Source organism: Lupinus angustifolius, unplaced genomic scaffold (genome assembly GCF_001865875.1).
Source record: "Lupinus angustifolius cultivar Tanjil unplaced genomic scaffold, LupAngTanjil_v1.0 Scaffold_531, whole genome shotgun sequence".
In the NCBI taxonomy this organism is placed as follows: domain Eukaryota; kingdom Viridiplantae; phylum Streptophyta; class Magnoliopsida; order Fabales; family Fabaceae; genus Lupinus; species Lupinus angustifolius.
Window position 1 is genome coordinate 19,302 of NW_017727883.1, and position 23,545 is coordinate 42,846.

The 23,545-nt window shown below is 36.6% G+C and overlaps 1 pseudogene; it reads left to right on the forward strand.

The window, feature by feature from the left end:
* Positions 1 to 847: 847 nt before the first annotated feature.
* LOC109341622 lies at positions 848 to 7,536 on the forward strand (annotated as a pseudogene).
* Positions 7,537 to 23,545: the final 16,009 nt, after the last annotated feature.

Here is a 23,545-nt window from a genome sequence, read left to right on the forward strand (position 1 = left end):
TAATTAATGAACAAACCCAATTTATTATCCTCATGATATCATAATCTTAATTACAAGCAATGATCCACCTTTGGGTGATCATAATATGCTTCATAATATCATTTGCATTGTTTCTCCCTCGCCCAAGCGAGGGAGCTGCTTCGCTCAACCGAGGGTCTCGCCCAAGCGAGAAATTCTCGCTCAAGCGACAAATTCTCGCTCAAGCGACAAAACATTAATCATTACTGTTTCTCTCTCGCCCAAGCGAGAGAGAGCCTCGCTCAAGCGAGAGATCCTTGCTTAAGCGATAGGTCCTCGCTTAAGCGCTAATTCAGGACCAAAAAAATTTTTGTTACTGTTTCTCTCTCGCCCAAGCGAGGTTATCAGTTATGGAAACGTTTACAGATTCTTGGGTCTTCGCATACACCGATTTTCGTCATGCATACATCAATCAATTTCGTAAATTCAAGAAATGTCATAATGTCCCTAACTTGATGCTCTAATACCAATTGTTAGTCATTTCAAAACTTTTAGAGAAACTTTACATTGAGCCTTTAATGGTTCACAAGAACCCTTAATTTAGGATCTTGACATTATGACATTTACATGGGATTAAGTGTTAAGGAATTACCTGGTTCCATTGCTATTCTTTGTTGGTGCTTTCTTTGATACTAGACTCTCTGGTTGCCTTTTGTTTTCACCTCTCCTTCTTCCCTTATGAGTTTCTTGATGATTAGAAACTCAGTTTCCTTCCCTCCTCACTATAACAATGCACTGGATTTTCTTTTATGCAAAACCAAGATCTCTCTCTTATTCTTGCTTTTAGTTTCTATTCCTAAGAATAGAAAATGAATTCCTTATGTTCAAAATGGAGTTGCCACACACTATCCCCTTAAATGCATCAGTTGGAGAAGTTAACATATAGGAAACTTCCCATGAAGTGAGAGGGGAGGGAGTTGACAAAACCCCCACTAATTTGATCATTTAATTGCCAACCATCATCACATTAGACACTTTCATTCAGATTAGTAACTTTCAAGCACATGGACCAAATATATATGAAGATGAAAGTTTATATTCAAACGATGGCTTACCTTGCACGAATGATCAAAATTAGATGATTCCATCACATTATATTCTGCAACTAGAAAAGAAATATGCAAAATTAGGGAAGGATATGTTGAAGAAATTTGGATGGTTAGACTTGGGGAGAAAGGCTTCCTGTGAAGAGGGTGTACATATTTGTTTTCCTATAGTCCAAGATTTTTTCTGTATTTCATGAAAGGAATCATCATTCAGAAGATGTGATTGATGGAAAAAATGGAGCTCCCTTGTCAAAACCACTTCAAGGAGATGGTAAGTCGTTAAATGAGTTATCCTGTTCCGAAGCATTGACTCTACTCCATGAATATGGTGCCATTTTGTTGGAAGATGAGGTTGTTGAAGTAAGAAAAATTGCAAAGTCTCATTTGAAAGTGATGACTTAAGCGGTAACGTCTTTGATTGAGCATAAAGGTCTACTAACATGGCTTCTAGATGAACTGCCAACAAGGTTCTACTATTCAAACTGCTTCTATAAATTGTATGTTGTCTACTTTCAAACTTCATGCTTATTTCCACTCATGTAGGATTTTTGTTCTTGCATTCAATCCCTTTTGTGTTGTGTAGTAATTTTTCCCTTTCCACTATTCTAGGTGGGATCGACTTGGAGATATTGTTATACTTCCAGCTACTTCTGTCAAGGATTCCATGTGGGATTATATCATTGAAGAGCTTTGGCCCATTGTTGCCAATCACTTAAGGCTCATCGTCTCACCCGCCAAGTAACCATATAAACATGACTGGTACTTTTTTGCTTTTCCTGCTGCCTGGGTTTTATTATTTTTCCATCACGTACGATCTTTTTAAGTTTTCTTATTGAACATGTGTCATGCATAATGTTTATGTTAAAGATAATAGAATATTTGAGATGACATTTAATAAATAAAAATGAATACCGAAATGATCATTATCAGATGAATTGCAAGGGTAAAATATATGTTCTCTTGTAAGCTATACATCTCGATGTTCAGTCTGTTGCCAACCATTATTGTTGTTTTCAGGTTTTAGAACCTTTTGCCAAGATGGTACGAGTCAGTGTCTAATCAAATTTATGAAGGCTAAAATTTAAGTGGACTGAATAGGTAGTTCAATAAATATCCAAACATTAAATGATTTTCAGTGGTTGATTTTTTACTAAGACACATATTTGATATCTTTTGCTTTCAATTCTCCGTGCTATAGCTTTGCAGTGAATTCATTTATTTATGACGCGAGTAAGTTTGTGTATTACATAGCCTAGTTGTGGCAACTGGTACAAGAGATAGCAATTTGCAGATTCTTGTTGGAGATAATGGCTAGGTCAATCATTGAGAAAACGGAATACTCTATTCTTTTGATTCTACCAAGTGCATGTTCTCATGAGGTAATCTTTCTGAGAAGCTGCAGATGGCGAAGCTGGATTGTAAGGATGAAGTTATAGTAGATCTGTATGCAGGCATTGGCTACTTTGTGCTGCCTTTTCTTGTCATGTATTTTGGATGTTTATAGGCAGAGCTGTGGATTATACCTATCTTCAAATATATTCTGATATCTTTAGTTTTTTAGTATTGTGTGACATAAATACCTTTTAGCCGTCAACGCTGTTATAATTAGAGGAAGCACAAGATACAAGGTTACAATGTGCTGAATGGAAGATATGTTAACATTTTTTTGGGCACTTTATGTAAAGAATAAGAAATTTGTCTATCATATACTCCACTAGGGTTGGGCATTCCTCCTAAACTTTCATTAAACTTAGATTGAGGATTTGAAATATATTCTAATATAGCTGTTTCTGGTCTAATTGCTTATGATTTTTTTAAGATTTAATGATATTAATATTTATTCCTATTATTTTTGCTTTATCTCAAGCAGGCCAGGCAAAACATGTATATGCTTTTGAGTGGAATCCCCATGCTTTATAAGCTCTCCAAAATTATCTTCAAGCATATAAGCAAAAATAAATAAAGTTATGAACGTTTAATTTTTTTAATTGATATAACATATTGTAATTGGTTTGGGGTAGTATTTAAGACATGATTGGGGACAGAAAATTCTTGTCCACCCATATGTTTGCTTCCTTGTAGATGTGGTTTATTCAAACCATCTAGTCCTTTTGGAAAATTATCTTTAATATATAAGGCTAATTTTGGTGTACAAAACTTGGATAAAGATGCTTATAGTGCTATACTCCAATAGAAACATGACAAGTGTCTTGTTTTTTACACCTCAACTATGGGAATTTTAAGAAAGGAAAAAATGAGTGTTAGGTGGCTAAAAATATTTACATACTATTGGAGAACATCGCAAGCGTTTAAGGAACTTTATCTAGTTTTGTCCAATTTTAATTTTGGATATCTTGGTCAACTTCAAACATATTTCCAATTGAGGATGATTGACCTAAACTCCTAAAGATTCGTTAGCAACATTGTAAGACGGTTAATATGTTAATCTGATTAACCATTCGTTGGCGACATTGTAATATGATTAACCTAAACTCCTAAGTCAGAAATATGTTCATCTCACTATCCCAAATTGTAGTTCTCCCTCAATAAAACCTCATTGTACACAACATGCCAATGAAATATGGTGTATCTTTTGTGTAAGTTAAGATAATTTACTGTAAGCTTTAGAGTTACCCACATATAAAAAATGAGTGAGGATTGTAATATTTGTATTCCTTTGTTTGGATGATAAGATGCAGTGAAAAGGAAATGTTTTAACCCCTTTTTTGGTAAAAAGAGAGAATTAGCCGGAAGGGAGCATGTTGCCAGTGAATTGTTGACTCTATTATTCACGTTTTTGAGTCACTTTGCACAGTGAAAATAATCATTTATGCTACCTAAGGACAACGAGTCCAACAATTCTTATCAACAATTGAATGTAGAACGATATAATTTATCTGGATATGTTGATTTTTTTTTACTTACAGAATGTGGCTGATAGAGTCCATCTGGGTCTCATTCCATCTAGTGAGAGTAGCTGGGTCACACTTGTGAGGGCTTTAATGTAATTTTGAAACTTATTATATGTGTGTATATATATATATGTATATATATATATGTTTGTATATATATATATATATGTGTGTATATATATATAGATATATATGTATATATATAAGTTTCATGTTAATATTATTCTTTGTTGCATTTCTAAGTTTCTTCTATGCTTTTTTGCTCATAGCAGGTGATTAACCATAATGATTGACATTTGTTACTCAACTTATTTTTTTGAAATGACTAACATTTATCCCAATATGGCCATATTATGACTAAAGTGTAACATAATGAGAGACTGTCATATTAGGTGCTATATCAATTATTATAAAAACATAACAATCTGAATGTGGGATTTAATTGTAATGCATTCTTTTAGCAGAAACAATTTTGTGATGTTCTGTCTTCTAATTCAAATCTTTTTAATCATCATGGTCCTGCAGTTGTGGTTTCCGTTTCATCCCCGTCCGATTGAAATTACTCCATTGTCAAACTATATTGTCTGTATCATTAATTGAGAGACGATTTTAAGACTGTTTCATTTATATTGATAGTACTGAAGCCTTCCAAATTATAAGATCCAGATAGAACAATGGAGAAAACTATTTGTGAAGATATAACTAGCTTAATTTTGTTGGGATTCACTTATGGGCCATCACTTCCATGACTAATTTTTCTCTTTCACATGGAATCGATGTTGCAGGATAGAGGGTGGAATATTATATGTCCATAGGAATACAAAGGACTCTGAGGAGTGTCAATGGATTGATCATGTATCAAAGTCAATATATGAAATTGCTAGATCTGAAGGTAGATCCTTTTTCATTTCTTTTTCAAATGATACAATTTTGACCATGACATGTTGCAACAATCATATTGATTAGTCCACATCATTCTGATTTCCCATAGGTTATTGTTGGGAGGTTTCTATAGAACATGTTGAGAGGGTGAAATGGTATGCTGCTCATATTCGCCATGTTGTTGCTGATGTAAGATGCAGACGCATCCAAAGATAGTGAATAGAATGGCATTTGATGTTGTTAACAATAATGAATGTCATTAAGAATTTGTCAAGATTTTAAATGAGAGATACCTCTCTACCATTGGCCAATGTAATTACAGAGGCTGTATTTTAGAAGGTTCGGAGAATCCTATTCAATCATTGATGATGCCACACGTAATGATGAATACTTATGAAACACTGATACCTGTGTTGGATACGATAGGTATCTGGTACATCAACACATATTTTTTTTAGAATATAAGATACGATACATTCAAGGATATGTGTATAAAATAATTAAAAAAAATGATAAAATTATAAATATAAATCAAAATATTTAAAGTAAAAATATACTGTAAATTGAAAATCAATGTCCTCCAAAATTCCAAGTACCAAAACTAGAAAATAAAGTAGAATAATTCATAAAATTGTTTATTGTCTAGTCCTAGAAACAGAAATAGTATCAATTTCATCTCCTCCTTGACGGTGATGTTGTGGATCGGAGAGTCACTATGGTGGACCGATTATCTGATGTGAACCCAAATGAGCCTAAGAAAGACAATGAAGAACTAAGAAGCATAGGTGGGCCCATGACAAGGGCAAGGACCAAACGTGTGCAAAATGCACTTAGTCTACTCATAAAAGGCATCAAAGAAATTACCCCAAGCTCAAACCAAGTGAGTTCTCACCTCTTTTATTATGTCACTTTACATGTGGGCCAAAGTGGGGAAAATAATTCCCAACCCTTTTAGTAGGGCACGACCATGTTCTAAGCATGACTACGACATATTTATTGTTTCCTAAGAGGGTTCAATCAAACTTTTAATTTGTCTTTGTGTTATTTGAATTTCAGAATATATGATTCTTTAAAGAGCATTAATTGCAGTCAACACCATTAAAGATGACATGAGAATTTCGTGCAACTCATTCAAATCAAGTCAATGGTGGTTAATGCTATGGAGTAATTCGTGCAAGGCTTAAATTTTAGTCAAGCATGATTAATCCTTGAAATGTATTTCGTGCAACTCATTCAAAACAAGTCAAGGGAGATTAATTCATGATGTGTGTTTGTGAAAACCATTAAATCACTTCAAGAGTGATAATTCCTTGGAGTTTTTCGTGCAAGACCATTAAACAAGTCAAGCATGGTTAATTCAAGGTATGATTTTTGTGAAATGCATTCAACCAAATCAAATGCACAATTCAAAACCCACATTAACACATGAAGACCAAGGCATTTAAGGGTAGCCGAATTCTTCCCAAAGAATTAGGGAATCCTAAACTAAAATGCATTGTTACTCTCACTTGGTTAAAGCATTTCATGGAACTCAAGACTCCCATTAACTCGTGTGGACCACAACTTTCAAAGGGGGCCGAATTCTTCACAAAGGAGTAGGGAATCCTACGCTAAGTGCTTTGTTCCTTTCAAATCAATTAAGGCACTTCATAGAATTCAAAGTTTCCATTAATTTGTATTTTGAATCACTTAGGATTTCCCATGAGGGATTTTTACCTTGGTTATTTCGAGTAACTCGTGGTTGGAATAGGATCCAATGTAACTAACCATGAAGTGTTTGTTTTCCTATAAGTGTAATTTTCGTATGAATGAAAAACAAGTTTGATTTTGAGTAAAAATTAAGGATTCTTCCTTTGTGTGAGAGAATTGTCTTCTCCAAACTTCTTGGCTAAACCAAGATTAAAAGTTCTTATCAAGAACCACGTTCTTGTGGCGAAAATCACCTGGCTTATAAACATCTTTGTTATGGCGTCTATCACCCTCACTTCTTTACCATCTTCTTTTATCTTACATTATTTCTTTGCTTCCCAAATTTCATCTTCAAAAACAGCCCCTAAAACCGTGGGTTTAGTAACACCAAACAAGATAGATTGTTTCAAAAAGAATCTCCAAAAGAGGTTCTCATCACTATCAGAGGGTCAATGTCGTGTGAAGGTATTTTGGTATGAGTCTTTATGGCCTTTAAGAAGTTGGTGTTTATTGAAAAAGAATCTATCTTATCCTATTTTACTGAAAATGAATCTATATTATCCTATATTTTATTGAAAATGAATCTATATTATCCTATATTTTATTGAAAATGAATCTGATACGTGTGTTGATTTTTTTTTGGATACTCTACATATACATATCCTTCGTGAATCTAAACATCTTTGTGTCAGATACATGTCGGACACCGACACGCAAGGATGTTCGACGAATCTGTGCTTCAGAGATGAAATCTTCATTAGCAAACTTGTGTCTCATTCAAAATACTGCATACTACATTGTATTTGGTGTTTATTGTACTATAATACAGTTTGATGTATAATATTTTCAAATTTTTAATCTTATCCATCCCAAAAGAAGTGGAATTTGGGGAGGGTTTATGCATACTGAATTTTATTACATGAAACAGGCCAAATTTTTGTTTACTATTTATTGCAGCTACAATTGAAGTCTATTTGATGTATGTGAGACAAAAAAGAAGAAATTGATGTGAAAACAATCATTTAATTTTTCCAAAATAACAATATTGTAGTGATCATCTAATTTCCAAAATAAAACAATCTCACTACACAGATGTTAGTAGCAACTATCTATGGTCACATCCACCAAGCTTGGTTAAACACTTGGTCATCAATCTCACTAGTTGTAGTACCCAAAAAAACGTATAACTAAGTGTTGATCTAATGATGTAAGACTCTACTACATCTCAGATATAGCAAAAAGCCAAATGTTCGATTTCTCGAAATGAAACTTGAAGTAATATCTTTTGATAAACAAAAAAACAATGTAGAACTATCGTCCATTCCCATGCTTCCTTGCCTTCATATCTAAATAGGAAAAATTACGTGGATAGTGTAGTTTGACTACACTATCACACATTTAATATATGTTTCAAAATATTTATGGAAGTAGTGCAATTTTTAGGGAACTCATGGATGTCATCCACGAGTTTGGGGAAGTCGTGGACCAGCAATGCGACTACACAGATATTGTAGTGATCATCTAATTTCCAAAATACAACAATCTCACTACACAGATGTTAGTAGCAACTATCTGTGGTCACATCCACCAAGCTAGGTTAAACACTTGGCCATCAATCTCACGAGTTGTAGTACCCAAAAAACGTATAACTAAATGTTGATCTAATGATGTAAGACTCTATTACATCTCAGATATAGCAAAAAGCCAAATGTTCGATTTCTCGAAATGAAACTTGAAGTAATATCTTTTGATAAACAAAAAACAATGTAGAACTATCGTCCATTCCCATGCTACCTTGCCTTCAGATCTAAATAGGAAAAATTACGTGGATAGTGTAGTTTGACTACACTATCACACGTTTAATATATGTTTCAAAATATTTATGGAAGTAGTGCAATTTTTAGGGAACTCGTGGATGTCATCCACGAGCTTGGGGAAGTCGTGGACCAGCAATGCGACTCCTCTGTGAACTCATGCATCTTCTATGGCTAGTTGTAGTCGTTTTTCCCACGTAGATCCATCTTGTATTCTTTCTCCATGTTGATTGGATTTTGTGGGATGGGTTATTGCAGACCAAACTGCCTCATAACCCGATTAGTAGCATGCCACTCAACAAGTGCAAAGCAGACCTCCTCAACCTGGCATCTCCTAGAAGACTCTGAGTCTGACCTACCCGATCAACCACAAAAGAAAAAATTATATTAACACTCTAAAATTACTTTTTGTTTGACATTGGATAAAGTAAAACAATTATCTAATAAACGTTTAAAATGACTTATATCAAACAAAAAGTAATTTTAGAATATTAATATAATTTTATAACGTTTATTATATAATTGTTTTACTTTATCCAATATCAAACAAAAATTAATTTTAGAGTGTTAATATAATTTATTCTTTTGTGGTTGATCGGGTAGGTTGGACTGAGAGTCTTCTAGGAGATGTCAGGTTGAGGAGATATGGAAGGCTAGATAGGGATTCTTCATTGGTATCTGAGTGGAGAGAGACTTGGACCCACTAGTGGAGGTACCTGAAAAGGTTCTCCGACGATCAAGTCAGTAAGAGACTAGAGAGGTAAAGCTTGAGAGCAAATATGTATGAAGTGAGTAATGAGTAATAATGACAAGTTATACTTCTTGTAGGGGTAGACTCCCCTTTTATAGTGGTTGATACGAATGACGTGGCTCTAGTAGGTGTTGTTGGCATGGACGACCATTCAGGCTTGTCAGGGGCTGCTTTCCCGTGTCAAGTGGATTTAGTAGATTCATACTGTATGCATAGTTGACTTATAGCTTGTGGTAGGTCTGGTAGACGTATTTCAGGTCTGTACTTGTCGTGTTGGCAGGAGGGTAGATGAGATTTGCAGGTGGCGTGATAGTGCACTGTTGGTAGAGTGTTAAGGGGAATGGTCCCAACTCTGACTTACTATGCCTGGTCAAAGTTGATGAGCCTGTTCAAACCTCTCAACTGATCAAACTTGACTCTTGGTCGGTTAGGGAAAAGAGCAACCCGAGCAGTTGGGGAACCTAGATGATCAGGGTGGAATAGTTGCCCCCGATCTAGTAGGATTCTCAATAGATGAGCATGTTGGTAGACACTAATCGCCATTAGTAGGTTATCATTGGGCTTTTGGGTTAGTTGACATGTGGTTGGTCGATGTCCTCTTAGTAATTAAACCGGTTTGCAACGGGTAGTACTTGAGTGTGTGTGGCTCGTCGATTCATTTTTTTGCCATATCGGATGCCTTTACTTGATTAGCGAGTTTCCGTTGGATTGTACTCGAGTGTTTTTGGACTGGAGGGATGAGTTTTGAGTTGGGCCATAAGTGAGGCCTCAATCCATCTCTCCCTATAAATAGGGGAGCTTCCTTCATTTTTTTCTATTTTGCTCTTGCTCACATCCTTCTGCTGTCAAATTTGCTCTCCTGCTGATTACTACAACATTTTCCTTTCAACCTCCTCCTTCAATCTCCTTCCTAGGTAACATTTCTTATTTTCATCATATAATATGATACTTCTGTCTAAGCTTTTTGTGCTGGCTAATTTAGACAGGATGTCTGCCTGGGCATTTTGTTCTCTCGGAACATGATGGATGGTGGCCTATTCAAACTTGGTCATCAATTCTTAAACCTTTACTAGGTACTTAACCAAGAGTGTGTATTTGGTTTGGTAAGCATTAATTACTTGCAAGACCGCCAACTGTGAATCACTACAGATGGTTATCTTTTCGGCCCCAACCTCATTTACTATTTGTAGATCGACTAAGCAAGCTTCATACTCGGCCTGGTTGTTGGAAGTTGGGAAGGTGAAAGTCAGAGAGTGCTCAATGGCCTTATGGCCATTATCCAACAGTATTTTGGCCCAACTCCCGTTGGGGTTGGAAGATGCATCTACAAAGATTGTCCAGGTCTATCCTTGATTGTCCGACTGTATTAATTCGGTGACAAAATCGGAGAGAACCTAGCTTTTGATAGCTATACGGGGCTCGTGCTAAATATCAATCTGGGAGAGTTCGATGAGCCATGTAATCATCCAACCAGCCAACTCCGGGTTGTCCAAAATCTGCATGATGGGTTGGTTAGTCATGAGCACTATGGGGTGAGATTGAAAATATTGTTGTAGACGTCTGGTGGCCACTAGGAGGGCATATGCTACTTTCTTGGGCTAGGCTAATTTACTTGTAAAATATATCAGGCTCTAACCTTCTTCAGTCTCACGGATCAGAGCGGTGGCCATGACCTCATCTACTACTTTAAGGTAGACATACAACACCTCAACAATGTTGGCTTAGTGAGTATCAGCGAGGTTGCCAAGTATTGCTTGAAGATATGAAAGACCTTTTCAAAATCAGCCGAGCATTCAAACTTCTTGTTTTTCTTCAACAACTGGAATAGTGGGAGGGAATGCTTGGCGGTTGATGGGAGGAACCTGGACGAGGAAGCCAACTGGCCATTCAATTGTTAGACCTCTTTCACCGACCAAAGGCTTCTCATGTCAATGATTGTCTGGCATTTGGTGGGATTGGCTTATATTCCTCGGTTGGTTAGCAGAAAATCGAGGAATTTTATGGCTTCCATATCGAATGTGTACATCTCTGGATTGAGTCTCACGTTGTATCATCAGAGTTGTAAAAAAATGTTTTGTAGAATGGAGACATGATCCTCTTGAGGAAGGCTTTTGGCGATCATGTCGTCCATGTACGTTTCCATGTGTTGGCCAATTTGTCCTCCAAATACCTTGTTCATCATTCGTTGGTATGCTTCCCCCACATTTTTTAGACCGAGTGGGATAATAGTGTAACAATAGGACGCTCAGTCGGTGATGAAAGCATTCTTCTCCTCGTCCGGTGGATACATTGAGATCTGATTATAGCTCGAGTAAGCATCCATAAAGGATAGGTATTCATAACCTGAGGAGTTATCCACCAGATGGCCAATGTTGGCAAGAGTTTATGGGTCCTTCAAGCATATCTTGTTCAAGTCCGTGTAATCCATGCACATTAGCCACTTCCTAGACGACTTCTTCACCTACACCATGTTTTCCAGCCAAATGGTGTAGGTGATTTATAGGATGAAACCAGCATGCAGAAGCTCGATTATTTTCTAAGCAACCTTTGTTGCTCTTTCCCCCCCCCCCCCTCGTTTCTAGGAGACTGGTTTGGCCCCTAAGTTGGTCGTTATTCGATGACATACCACCGAAGGATCAATTTCTGGCATGTTGGTTGTAGTCCGGGCGAAGAGGTCCTTGTTGACCCTAAAACATTCTATGAGCTTCAGTTTTTGGACCCCTGGAAGGGTGTTTTCCCTTATACATCGGACTGGTCTCTAATGGTCCAAGCTGCAAAGAGGTTTTCTCCTTCTGGTTGTGGGCGGAACTCTCTCTTATCAGCCTAGGCATCCAGTTCTACCATTTGCACACACATTGGCCTTTTTGTCGCGGGTGGTCCTCTCCTTGTTGCATGGCTAGGGTGGAGGCTCACCTGGTAACAACTCCAGGCACTATGATGGTCCCCCTACATCGTGCATACTCAGTGATCAAAAGAGAGGAACTTCATGCATAGGTGTGGTGTGGAGACCAATACCTCAAGACGGTTGAGCATTGGACGACTTAAGATGGTGTTGTAGGCTGACTTGTAATCAATGACCAAGAATTGGGGCTGCATTGTCATGTTCAGTGGTTGGTTGCCAATTGTCAAACAAACGTCAACGTAGCCCTTCGGAGTTATTCCATGTCTAGTGAACCCTACCAACTATCCATCATAAGGTATTAGGTCACGACCTTGTAGTTCCATATTCTCAAGTATGTCTTGGAACTTGATGTCAGCCAAACTCCCTTGGTCGATGACGAGTCTACCGACCTTTTTTCTGTTCAGTTTTGTAGTGATGACCAATGGATCATCATGTCCTTGGATGGCACCTTCATAATCACGATCATCGAATGAGTGTCTCATACGGCTACTTGCATGACCACTCGCACATACCTCTCCTAGGCCAATCTGGAAGTGCCCCTGCGGCAAATCTCCTAGAAATAGTGTTGATATCAACCATGCTGCTTTGTAGATGTTCGGATGGTACTTGTATGACCAGTCCCTATTTGGAGGACATCCATGTTGAAACCTTGGAGGGGAACACCTTTTCGTGGGACTAGGTCGACGAGAGGGGGTGAGCGCCTCTGTTGAGCTATCCCAACTATGAAACATTGGAGGTGGTCATCCTGTATGAGATCTTCAATTGTGTCTTTCACCTAAGTGCAATCATCTGTCATGTGGCAAAACATGTTGTGGAACTCACTGTATTTAGATTGGTTTTGTGGCCCCCACCTTCTTGTTTGAATTAGGTTTGGGGAGCTGTACCAGGTGGGTGACCATGACCTCTTATAAAATTCTGGAACGGTTGGAATTTAGCGGTGTGTATGTTGTGTATTTGGATTTTCTTGGTGGGCATGGGGGGTCGTCTCTTGGGTGCTTGATGGATGAGTGGATATTGGGGGTTTCCTATCGGTTAATAAACTATTGGGCTTTGCAGTGGAGGTCCTCCATAATGAGGTCAGTATATTCAACCAACTTTGTTCTTAAGAGGCCCTATTGTAGACCCATGACTAGCACATGTGTCGTTGCATCGTGACTCAAGGTGCCGACCTTCATTGCCTCAATATTAAATATGTCCAGATATGCATGGATGGAATTGTGCGGGCCTTGCCGAATCCCGAACAAGGTTAAGGATGACCTAGGTTATTCCTTGCTAGTCGTGAACCAAATATTGAGTTTATTAGCAAAGGTGGACCATTGGTCGGTGCTGTTTGATGTCAGTCATGTGAACCACTATAGAGCAGTACGCTTCAAAGTAAGTGGGAAGGCTTAACATATGTTTGAGTCTGATGCTTGGTGGAAGAGCATAGGTACTTCAAAAGCATCGACGTGTTCTTGGGGGTTAGAAGTTTCATCATATTGGTCGATGTTGGTTGGGCGGGCTAAGTTTTTTGGTAAAAGGAAGCACATTATGGCTATCATGAAGGGGTGTTTGGTTCCACATATTTTATGGTCGGATGGGTGAGTATTATTTATGGTCTTTGTGTGTAGGGGATTTTTGTGAGTAGGCTGGGATTCTGTGACGGAATCAGCGCTATGTGCTTCGGTGGCCGATCATGTGATTTTCAACTCAGTTCCGTTTTAGACTAGCAGACCCTTTCCAGTCTTTCCAAGATTTGGAGGAGTTATTGGGTGGCTGGTGGTGGTTGTTCTGGAACAGTGTTGTGACTTCGGCTAGCTTGGTGTGACGGTTGTATTTGTGATGGAGGATTGACAAAAGGTGTGTGGTAGTTGGTAGACATGTTTGTGGTTGTAGGTTATACTTGGTTAATGAGGTTTACTTGGTTTCGGGTGGTTACCATGGTGTAGGTAAGCCATAGACGATGCCAATGTTCTTTTATGGTTGATCGGGTAGGTCAGACTAGAAGTCTTCTAGGAGATGCTAAAGATGCAAGCATGCATCATATATGTTTTGAAGACAAAGGACACATATAGTTTGGTGAAGACAAAAGGTTGATAAGGACAAAGGATCGACAACATGATAAATGTTCAAGGACAAGCTTGAGAGGATGAGCACATCAATAAACAACAAGTATCAACAATGAAGTCAAGACTCAAGTTCATACAAGGCAAAGCATTCAAAATAGGATCTATAGGCTGAGTATTTAATATCTTTATTAGGTCTTAAGATGTTTGCTTAGTAAGAGTCTAGGCTAGCATGAACCCCAATGGAAGTCTCACAAGCTAAAATCAATCATATCTAAAATGAGATTTACATGCATACATACATGATTTACATGCACATACATCCATATATGATCATATGTTCTGAATTCATTTAAAAAGAGTTTTTAAATCATACATCATTCAAAGGCATACATCATTAGTTTTTAAATCATGTAGGTGGTTCATTCATAATTGAAATATATTTTTAGAAAACCATTAATCAATTAACAGATGTGTAAATCGATTAATCATTGATTTCTTGGGAACCTGTTAATCGATTAATTCAGGGGTTAATCAATTAAGGTTGTTACTATTTCTGTTTTCTGGTATTTCCAAGAAACTTGTTAATCGATTATACTTAATCGATTAAGATTAAGTATAATCGATTAACTGCAGTTTAAAACAAAATAGTATTTTAACCTAAGTTTTTCATATTGCTTCATAATTGAGATGAACATTATTCCATAGATTTAGAACACATATTCAAAATAAAGAATTTACACATATTTTTCAGGAAATCTTAAGCTCAAACTTTCATATCTTTAGAAAGATTTTCTAAGTGTTCTTTTGGGAAAAGAAAAGGGTGAATCTTTACAAGATACCTGTTGAGCTTTATTGTCAAATCTTTTGTTGAAAAAGAATCCTTGCATCTCACGCATTATGTTTTGTAATTGTGAGATCTTTTAGAGGGGTTCTTAGGTTGTGAAAAGAGTGTAATATCTGCACATTTAGGTGCACATATAACTTGAAGAAAATTGCTACACTAAGGAATTAACATATTCTCTTGGTGTGTTGTATCACCTTAGAAGGAGAATAGGTTTGGGAAAAATCCTAGATGTTGTTAGGTGTGTCTTCACGAGAAGCAAGAGTTCTTGGGATTGAGTGATACCTGGTTGTGGCCTAATCGCGAAAGGATAGGAGATCTTAGTAGGCAATAGTGAGAGGTCAAACCAAGGTTGTCAAGTTCATAGAGATCAAGAAATTAGCGTCTTGCGTCTAGTATTGGAAGTGTGTTTGTAACGAACATTGGTTTTCCATAGTGAAGAAAAATCTCCCAAGATCAAAAAGAGAGGCTTGGATGTAGTTTGCAAGTGGACCCGCAAACGAACCAAGATAAAAGTCGTGTCACATTCTTCTTTTCTCTTATCTCTTACATTTCTGCATTACTTGATTTACTTAACTTGACATGTATATAATTATGTGTTAATTAGATATTCTGTATTGTGCATTTACTGTTCTTAAGTGTCTATAATAAGTGCATATAAGTTTGGTTGAATCTTAGTAATCTTGGAGATCAAAAGAAAATTGTTTTCACTAAAAAAGAACTACATAATCGATTAAGTTATTTACTTAATCGATTAATAGCAGATCGAGTTAATCGATTAAGTCTGTGTATAATCAATTAAACAATGTATAATTTTGTGTTTTCTCTTTATTTATCGAGTAACGGTAATCGTTTACCATGTCACCTATTCACCCCCCTCTAGGTGAGTAACAAAGCTCTGTGGGACCCAACAAGTGGTATTAGAGCTAGTATGACCATGCTAGCTTAGCCGCTTAGATCGTTGATCCTAGGCACTTTTACCATGGGCTCTTCTAACCCGTTTAGCGGCGATGGCGCATCCATCGACTGCCCTCCGATTTTCAGTGCTGAAGGGTATGCCTACTGGAAAATCCGAATGAGGATTTTTATTGAGGCCATTGATACGGAAATTTGGGATTCCGTAAAATATGGACCTTTCGTTCCACTACCCATAGTGAACGGAAAAAGGAAAGAGAAACCTAGAAGTCTCTTGACCAACGAGGAAAAGAGAAAAGTGCAACTTGATTTGAAATAGAAAAACATTATAACCTCCACACTCTCATACGATGAGTTATTTAGAGTTTCTCAGTGCGATAGTGCCAAGGATATGTGGGAAACTTTACAAGTAATACACGAAGGTACTAGTGAGGTCAAACGATCTAGATTGAATTCATTGATGCATGATTATGAGTTATTTCGCATGTTTCCACATGAGTCTATTTCTGATTTAAAAAAGTGATTTACTCACATTATTAACCCTCTTATTGCATTAGATAAATCATTTGCCAAACATGAACTAACTGTTAAAGTGTTGAGATGTCTGGGCAGGAAATGGCAACACAAGGCGATTGCCAAGATGGAGTCAAAGGACTTGGAACAAATGACGCTCGCAACATTAGTTGGAAAACTTCAAGTTTTAGTCTTGGAGCACAATCTATTGAGTATCAACCCATTTTGCGACAAAGGTAATTGTGTATCTTTCGACTCTGAATGTTGTATAATTCGTGACAATTTATCTAATAAGTTCAAGTTTGTCGGATATCGTATTAGTAACATCTATATGGTTAACCTAGAGGATGTCACATCACTATTTTCAAAATGTTTTATATCTAAAGAAGATGATATTTGGCTTTGGTATAGGCGTGTCGCTCATATTCATGTAAAGCATCTAGATAAATTATCTAAAATAATTTGGTTGAAGGACTACCAAAACTAGATTTTAAAACTAAGGAGACTTGTGACACCTATCAAAAGTGTAAAAAAGTCAAGAACTCTTTTGGTAAAAAAGAATGTAATATCCGCAACAAGACCTCTGGAGCTTCTCCATATGGACTTGTTTGGACCATCATAGATTATGAGTTTTGGTGGTAGCTTCTATGCCTTAATAATTGTTGATGATTTCTCTAGATTCACATGGACACTATTTTCATCTTCTAAGAGTGATGCATTCAAATCTTTCAAAAACCTGGCCAAACAAATCAAAAATCAGTTCAATATTAAAATAGTATACATTCGATCTGATCATGGTGGCGAGTTTGAAAACCACCAGTTTGATAAATTTTGTAATGAACATGGTATCATGCATTAGTTCAGGGCTCCTCGTACTCCTCAACAAAATGGAGTTATTGAGAGGAAAAATCGAGTTCTAGAGGAGCTTGCTAGAACCATGATGAATGAAAGCAAGGTTCCTAAGTACTTCTGGGCTGATGTAGTGCATACTACTTGCTATGTAATAAATCGAATACTCTTGAGGCCTACTTTTTTTAAAACTCTGTATGAACTTTTAAAAGGTCGAAAATAGAATATTGCTCATTTTCATGCTTTCGGATGTAAATGTTTTATATTAAATAATGGAAAAATAGCGCTTGGAAAATTTGACTCAAAAGTGGATGAGAGAATATTTTTGGGGTAATCATTACATAGTAAAGCTTATCAAGTGTTTAATAAATATTCAATGCAAGTAGAAAAGTTTGTACATGTTCAATTTGACGAATCTTCTCCAAAAGAGAAGATAAAAGTATTTCCTGATGATGTTGTAGGTGTTTTAGAAGAAGCATACTCTAAGGACATGGTCTAGGACAAAGAAGAAGAAGCAGAGCAAATTGTCCAAGATGAGCATCAGGACTTGCTGATCGCGTGGAAGACCAAGAAAGATCATCCACTTGACAAAGTTATAGGTGATATCTCTACGGGAGTGGTAACCCATAGTTCTTTACGAAATTTCTGTAACTTTGTTGCTTTAGTATCTCAGATCGAGCCAAAGACCGTCGATGAGGTCATTGAGGATGTGCACTAGGGTATAGCTATACAAGAAGAGCTAAACCAGTTCGAGCGTAATAATGTTTGGGACTTGGTCCCCAAGCCAAAAGAACATGCACTAATTGGTACTAGATGGGTCTTCCATAAGAAACTAGATGAATTTGGCTTGATCATAAGAAATAAGGCACGCTTAGTGGCCAAAGGCTACAACCAGGAGGATGGCATCGATTACGATGAGACCTAAGCTCCTGTAGCTAGATTAGAGGCTATTAGGATGCTTATATCCTTCGCATCGATTATGAACTTTAAGTTTTTTCAAATGGATGTTAAGAGCGCATTTCTGAATGGTTATATTCAATAGGAGGTGTATGTTGATCAACCTCCCAGCTTTGAAAATTTTAAATTTCCGAACCATGTGTATATACTCAAGAAGGCTCTCTATGGCCTGAAACAGGCTCCTAGAGCTTGGTATGACAGGTTGAGTTATTTTCTTTTATAAAAAGGGTTTGTGAGTGATATGGTTGATACTACCCTCTTTATCCGTAGATTAGATGATCATGTATTATTAGTTCAAATATACGTTAATGTTATAATTTTCGGATATACTAACGACATTCTTTGCAGAGAATTTTCTAAGATGATGCAGGGAGAATTTGAGATGTCGATGATAGGTGAGCTGACTTTCTTCCTTGGACTACAAATCAAACAAATGGAAAGTGGCATCTTCATTCATTAATCGAAGTACTGCAAGGACTAACTCAAGAAGTTTGACATGGAAAAATGTAAAGAAGCTTCTACACCTATGGTGTCCGCTTGCTATCTAGACAAAGACGAAAAGGGAAAAGCTATTGAGGTAACCAAGTATCTTGGTGTCTTACCACCTAAGAGATTCAGTGTGTCTACACCAAGACTTAGAGGTCTTGAGTTTAGAACGAGTTCTTGGCTGGGGCTAGATCGTAAGAAAGGTTTTCTTAGGCGATTGTTAGAGTCAAACCAAGAAAGTGAGTTCTTGGATTCAAGAAGGGAGCGCCTACGTGTTGTATTGGAAGTTTGTATATAACTATACATTCTATTCAATATTAGTGAAGAAAATCTTCCGAGATCAGAAGGGGAGGTCTGGATGTAGTTTAAAAGTGGACCCACAAACAAACCAGGATAAAATTCCTTGTTGCAGGCTTTTTCTATCCCTTATCTATTAGGTTGTTGTCTCTAGTTTAATTATGTACAAAAATATCTACTTTATCTGATCTTGAACGTCGGTAACTGGCTGTGCAAGAAGTCATTATGTATCTTGCTATTTTGCATGTGTTAATTGATTAAGGCGTACATTTAATCGGTTAACTAGGGCTTTTTTCAAGAATAGGGCTTCGGTGCGAAAAGCGGTAACTGATAATCGCAACACCAATTCAACCCTCCCCCCCCCCCTTCTAGGTGTGTTCTGTCCACTGATATCTAACACAAGTATCCCAAAGAAAATGCATATTGCCATAAGAGTAGGAAAGTAGGACGCATGAGGTACACATGCCCTACCTCTTCCAAGAAGATTGAACATGATCGCAAGAAAGACTCTCGGGGCATCAAAGCGAAGAAGGCATACATCATTTGGGATGAACCTGAAAAGGACGATTCATCAACAAGCATCTCGGAAGATGAAAGATCAAGCAAGATTTGTCTAATGGCTCAAAATCTAAATTCTTGCAAAGTAAGTGAGCAAGAGGAGCCTAGTGAGGTATACTCATCCGATTCTATTTCAAATTCTGATATACTTCTCATGTATGACATGCTTTATGATGCTTATGTTGAAATGCATAAAGATCTTATAATGTTAGCTAAAAAGAACATAGAAGAAAAATGTTGATTTTAGATCTTGAAAAGAAGATATGTGAAGTGCAAAACTTCATTGATATGCTAAAAATTGAAAATGAAACCTTAGATGCTAAATATGCTAACTCTTCATGTGCTTGTACTTCTAACTTAAATATGATATCTACTTGTGAAAATTGCATTTGCATGGAAAATGAAAATAATGTCCTAAAGGATAAAATTGCTAATTTCACATATAGTAATCACAATTCAAACAACTTACTTGCTACATGTAAAAATGATGGGATTAAATCTAGTTTGGGATATATGCATGCAAATAACACATTTCACAATAATCGAGTAGATGCTCTGAAAATTTTATATCTTGAATCCCCTACTTGCTTTTATTGTGGATTGTATGGTCATACCTTGAATGCGTGTAATATTAGAATGCATGATATTCCAAATGAATATTGTATGTGGATTACTAAGAAACTTAATCCCCAAGCTACTAACATTAAGGGACCAAAGATTAGTTGGATATCCAAGAAATTCAAGTAATTGTATTTTGTAGGTGTGCCTAAGGACATATGAACTTCAACTTTCATATGGGCAGCAAATGTTCTAGGAGCATAGAAGGTGAGAAGTTCAAACTTTCTTGACTTGTCACCACAGTAAGGAGACTATGACACTTATGAGCAACTTGTCATCACAAATGCTTGAAGTTAGGAAGTGTTGTGCAACAAAGGTAAAATAAGGTATCTCTTCTTAACTACAAGTATCTCATACTTTAAGTGTCATAAATATATTCTATAATGAAATCCTAGCAAGGCCATAAAATCAAGAATCATGATATCCCCCATAAATCATTTTTACGCCTAATGCTTTCTTTTTGTTTTAGATTTACAAGCCCTTAAATGCAAACATGATATTATTGAACAAGTATAAGAATATTTTAACTATGTTATGATTAATAAGTAAATGTAGAAATAACATCTAGGATTTTCTAATCATGTTGAAGCACAACAAGTTAAATATCATATTAATGCAAATTAACCAAAACTATTCTTTGGAAAGCCTATGTGAATTTAATGCTTGATTAATCCATCTCCAAAAGAGGAGAGAAAATGTATGCTTACTGTTTTATAGGTACTCATGAGGATAAACACTTGAAGAATTGATATACTATGCAAGAAATGGACAAGAATCAAGAATTGAAGAAAGGCCAAAGAAAACATCAAATATGGCAAACTTCAAACATCTTGATAAGGATGAGGTAAAGCATATGAGGTAACCAAATATCATGATAAATTATGTTCTATAATGTCTAATCACATGTTCTGCGCGATATAATATCTAAGTCTTTCAATGCATGCTAGACATCTAGATAATCCTAAATAAGTTCACGTATCGCCATTATATGCATGTATTCTTAATTGTAAAATGCATTCTTGATTGTATATGCTTTCATGCTCTTTTAGCTCTGTGTTAAGTGTACATTAGGTGTTTCGGATAGATCTTTATCTTAGAGTCTTTGTAAACCACGAAACTAATTCAAATTGTGCCAAAATCTGTTTCTATGACTTATTTAATCGATTTTTCTATGTTTTAATCGATTACATGGGCTTTTTCAAATTGTCTTAATCGATTATCTATTTCTTTAATCGATTACCTGGGCTAAAAATGTTTTAAAATTTTAATTGATTAAGCTGGAACATAATGGATTAATAGTGTTAAAATTCAAATCTCGTTAATCGATTAACACATAGGTTAATCGATTAACACATAGGTTAATCGATTAACACATAGGTTAATCGATTAACACATAGGTTAATCGATTAAGTGTAGTCATAAAATAGATTCAACCTCAGTTCCGAGTTACGTTTGTTCAAATCCTAACCTCGTGAACTCTGTCTTCTTGTCTAAAATTGATCCTACAATTCATCCTGAAACTCAGGTTAGAGCTACCCATTCTCATTTTCTTTCCTCCTCTAAACATCCAACCCATCAATTCGGTTTAAATTGAAACACCTAAGTTTACCCCCTTTCAAAACTCTAACTTCGAATTTCATCCTTAATCGATTATCCATCCAATATTTTGGCAAAATGAGTAATGAGAGACCAAGGAGAGTAAAACATACAGCTGGTTTAAATTGTTCTCTGCGTCTTCCTAGATGTGCGAGAAATCTCAACGATGAAGGTTCCTCTTCATCTAGGAAGAATCCACCACTAGGTTTAGACCCATTTTATGCTCGTGCTCTTCAAGCAAACAGGTTGGGTCGGTTCGTAAGCCGGAAACCTACACACATCCGATATGCCGACATGGCATGAATGGTGGAGCAAGGATTTCAATTCCCGCATGAATTGGAGGCTCAAGGGGTCATACGTTTTCTGGAATTAAGTGGTAATATTTACCCATCTCTGGTTCGGGAGTTCTATGCCAACTTTCAATACAAGGTGGTGGATATAGACGTACGGTGCAAGGGGAGCTGATTTGTTTGAATTATGTGATGTTTATGGATGTGGGAGGCTTATCTTGTGATGGTGGTTCACTTGGAGATTGCAAAAATGACAAATGAAGCATGTATGACTCTAGAGAGGTGTATCAATCATGCTTGAGGGGACCCCACTACTTTGTCTGAGGCAAGCTCACAAAAGCAAGTTCTTTCACCATAGAAAATACACTTTTACACTACTTAATAGCATACATATTGGTTCAGCGCAACACAAATCATGCCCAACCAACAGTAAATGATTTGAAGCTTATGTTTGATGTTAAAGAAGGAATATTGATTAGTTGGCCCGATGAGATTCTAAAAGTGATATATGGTATTGCATCATCTTCTTCAATATTGTTGGCTTATGGGATTTTATCTCTCGTGTCATTGATCATTTAGGGATCGACACATCTGGTGCATAGATAATTGCTATAAATTCCAAAGAGCACATGGTCCACGAGAAAATCATTCACAAGATGAATATCTATAAATAAGGAGGTGAATGGATGTATCAAGAGGACTACAGGACCATAGTGGATTTAGAAATGTCTGAAGAAGAAGGTGGTGAGCAAGGTGAGAAAAACCAGGGGCAACAAAATGACAAGGCGCCTAATATTCCTCAAGGACCTTCATTTGGTTTGGCTTATCTAGATATCATGGAACAACGTCTAAATGAGCGTATTGAATCAAGGAACCAAGAAATGATATCAAGGATACATTCTATGGAAGATAGGCTCATGGCGGAGTTTCGAAGACATGATGAAGAGAATTAGAGTCAATTCAAGTAGCTTCACTTTTTGTTCAGTTCCTTCGGTGGATTTCCACATCCGCCTCCTAGCTAGCTTAGGATGTCTAGTGTGTCCTAGTTAGGTGTTGTTTTTATGTGTTTTTTGGTTTTTGTAATCTTTTGGTTATTGCATTGTAATTTTCCAAACTTGTTAAGTTTGTTTTTGTGCTTTAACTTGAAATATAATCACACAACATGCTATGAATATATTGGTTTTGTGCTTTCAAATTGAGTTGTGTACTATTTATATCACTTTTGTAATTATTTGATCAATGGACGAATGAATGTTTTGTAATTTTCAAACCTATTGCATTGATCTAATTATGCTTAACTTTCAAGAAACAAGTGGTGGTATATAAATGGAAAAGGCATAAACAAATGGCAGCATAAACAAATGGTTTCATGTAATGTACATAATTAATATAAAACAAGTGTATGAAACCAGTGATATCAAATTGTATAACTTTCTACATATAGCATGTGGCATGCACTATATTCTACCATAACAATAGTTTTAATTGAGTAATAACAGGCCATAATCAATTAACCATCACCTAAAATGCAATTCTAGGCAAAATTGAATCACACATAATCGA